Raw genomic sequence first — 3,189 nt, 5'->3', positions numbered from 1 at the left:
TCTACCACTGAGCCACAGCCGCCCCCTCACAGCGCCCCCTCTCGCCCCTTCTTTGGTCATCACTCATTTAATCTTTAGCTTAATTTTTGGTTGTTATTGTTTTTGTTCAAAGCTTTTTTAATTTGTATTTGTCTTTTATCAAACAATTTTGCTAAGAAGTAGAAAATAGAGAAAGGAGGAATATAAGTACCAATAGCCCAATGCCAACAGATACAACAAGATACACAAGATTAAGTAAAGACAGTGAAACAAATTCAGTTCAAATTGAGATTGTTTTTTAATCTTTAGAATCACTATCAAAAACTGGCTCAGAAGTTTTTAAAATGCTCCTACCTTTTCAAATTCCTCTATATTTCCTAAAATCAATCCAAGTGAAAAAGTAGGAGGTAAAGCAACGTTTGTCTTTTTCACTGAGTGTCTCTCACTTAAATCTACCCCTATTCCCTCATTCCGACAGGTGGATCTGGCAACCATTCAGGACTGAGCCACTCCTTCATACCTGTTCGCTAGCGTAACTGCTTTAACAGTGTTTACTCTGCCAACCGCCAACGACATAAATACTTAAGACTGCAACTTCCCCTTTCACTGTTTGAAACTTAAGCAACAACAGGGTGGATTGCTAATGTTGTCCTTCTTCTCTGTGATTGTAGAAAGATAAGTTGGAGGCAGAATATGACATTCCCAGCAGCGTTTTTTACACTGCAGAGGACATCCTTATGCGCATACTATCCTTGAAAGACAGTCCGGTTAAAAAAAATAAACTATGAGGACATACCTACTGTCTGTTAATCTGCTGCAGCAGTGTCTAGACTTGCTTGATAAAGTAACCAAATATTTACATGATGACACAGACAGCTGATTCAGACATGACATTAAAACATGGGATAGACAATCCCATGACCTGTAGCTCCTGCATAAACTGTCATCTTGACTCGTATAGTAATCAAAGCTGCAGAGGATGTATATGTAATGTAAATGTTTGTTTTTCAAATGATCTATCTGATAATGATTGTGGAGCAGTAAATGAAATCCCCTCTTGTGTTTGATATTAATTGGGGAAACGTTTCATGTTCACTCTGATGAACATGAAATGATGTTCACGTCAATGACAACAGAGGACCATGAGGATAATGTCTGTGTTCTTCATTCTTTCTAAACTTCACTGAGTACTTTGATGTCAGCAATATGATTTAATGTATTACAAATAGCTCAGGTAAATGTCAAGTCCTTGTGGCCCCCTAAACAATGTAGGCTTTGTGCAGTTGCGTTTATCCGGGCTTCACTGTGACCATCCCCTTACATATTCAGTGTATAGAGCCACTGCCAACTTTTGGTCTCAAAACAACAGGAGTACATTTATTTCAATTTCATTGCATAAAACAATGGAGCAGATGAAAGTCTTTGTGCTTGTTACATACCTAAGACTTCACACCTCAAGTGACCAAACAGTTCTCCACAATCGGTAAGATAAATTCAACACTCTAAAACTACTTTTATATATATTATTCTAGCTGAACTGAATACAAAAAGCCATTGTACTTTAAAAATAATGCTTACATTTGTTCAAATTGACAACAATATGAGACATGTTGAAATCATCTGTGTGTCTGAAAATAAACTCATACTATTGAGTATAACCAGCATGTCAGATTACTTTGAACTATGAAAACATTGTGATAAATATCTCGAGTTAAGCAGATTACAGTGAGCACGTGAACGTTCTCAGTAAAGAATTGTGGCAATCAGTGTAATGTAACAATGTACAAACTTTGTTAATGTATTTAAGTAGAATTTTAACATATCTCCGGTTGGATACGGTCACATTTTTACCGGTACCGATAAGGTAAGAGAAATTTGGTGCTGGTACCCAATTGCACCTTTTTTTGGCACTTCCAAATTGGTACCAATAAAACATTCATATCAACTGAAATTGTAAAAATAATTCCAATCCTTTTTATCCTATTATTTGTTTAGAACATTTTAAAAACCACGCAAAATTACCCCACCCTACCTCCCTGTCCCCTCCCTAACCCATCGGTACAACCTATTTAATTAAATGATTATTAATTTATTAACTGCACTTTAACTTTGATTCTTTTATTTGTAGCTTCTATTTTTGACTTGTATATTTTTATCTCTTTCATGACTGTTCTGTAAAGCTTTAAAAAAAAGGCTTTTTGCTGAAATGTGTTTCAGAAATAAATTTGTATTACATTACAACCTACAGCCCGTCAATCAGTCACGAGGGCATAGACAACCCTTTTGTGCCTGTCTCAGAGAACGTTTAATTGCACCACGGACGCTTTCACCTCGCGATTGCGGCCACTTTATAGGCGTTGACGTGACTCCACGTAATTGAAAAAATAATGTATTTTCGCTCCGTCTGCACACCCGTCTTCTCTGTCACACATGCAGAGAAGACAGGGAAACTCACGCTTGTTTACTCTCAGGTTTGATTTAACGTTAAATCATTGCTCATAGATTGCAAGGTATTGCAGGCTCCATTCCAGTTGGTGACATACTGCCTGTTTTTTGCCAACTCTAAAGAAGAAAAGGAGGAAGAATAATAGCGTTATGGAAGCCAGATTTGGAAGTAATGTTTTCGAGTGAAGTTGGAGTAAAACTTTTTCTAATAAAATAATTTAAATTCAGTTTTTTGTCAACTCACTCAAAATATACAGAGTTTGGTCCTTTAACTTGAGTGAATTGTTCCTGCAAAGTCCCAGAAAAGACTTTGAATTTGATGTTAAAGAATGTGTGGAAACTCTGAATATTATGCTTTACTTTAAGGAAGCTACAATAAACTTCATTATCAAAGTTGTTGTTTTTTTACTTTTATACTTTATAAAGAACTTTATACAAGACTTTATTTTAAGAACTTTACATCGTGTATAGAGTCGGTAGAGCCTAAATTTAGAGGAAGTAACATGCAGTCACTGTCATTCACGTTAGCCTCGATTGATTATTAAATGAATACAATGGTGTCATGCCAGCGTATTTCTACCTAATTTCCCTCTCCAAAACGACTTCAGAAGTCTCCATTGACTGAAGTAACTTAAGTCACAGCGTTTACTTGCTTTGGTGTTTGTAAAGCATTGAAGTTCAAGAAAGAATGGTTCACATTAGAAAATATCCTTTTTCATTTTATTCTTCTATATAGATGCACTCCCCTACAAAATCACCGCAGTA

General features: G+C 36.0%; 1 protein-coding gene across 2 annotated transcripts in view; it reads right to left on the bottom strand.

Moving 5' to 3' along the window:
* The window catches only part of amot (angiomotin), an 84,856-nt gene that overhangs the window by 53,275 nt on the left and 28,392 nt on the right, over positions 1–3,189 (bottom strand). Inside the window, exon 1 of one of the 2 annotated variants that reach the window (XM_032511899.1) lies at positions 334–591. The exons of the other annotated variant lie outside the window; for it this stretch is intronic. The gene's annotated coding sequence lies outside the window, so the exon portion shown is untranslated. Of the gene's footprint in view, positions 1–333; positions 592–3,189 lie in introns of those variants that run through there. 2 annotated transcript variants of the gene reach the window in all.

The sequence above is a fragment of the Etheostoma spectabile genome, unplaced genomic scaffold (genome assembly GCF_008692095.1).
Source record: "Etheostoma spectabile isolate EspeVRDwgs_2016 unplaced genomic scaffold, UIUC_Espe_1.0 scaffold512, whole genome shotgun sequence".
NCBI lineage: Eukaryota > Metazoa > Chordata > Actinopteri > Perciformes > Percidae > Etheostoma > Etheostoma spectabile.
The sequence above is the reverse complement of the archived record's forward strand: the minus strand, read 5'-3'. Positions and strand labels throughout refer to the sequence as shown.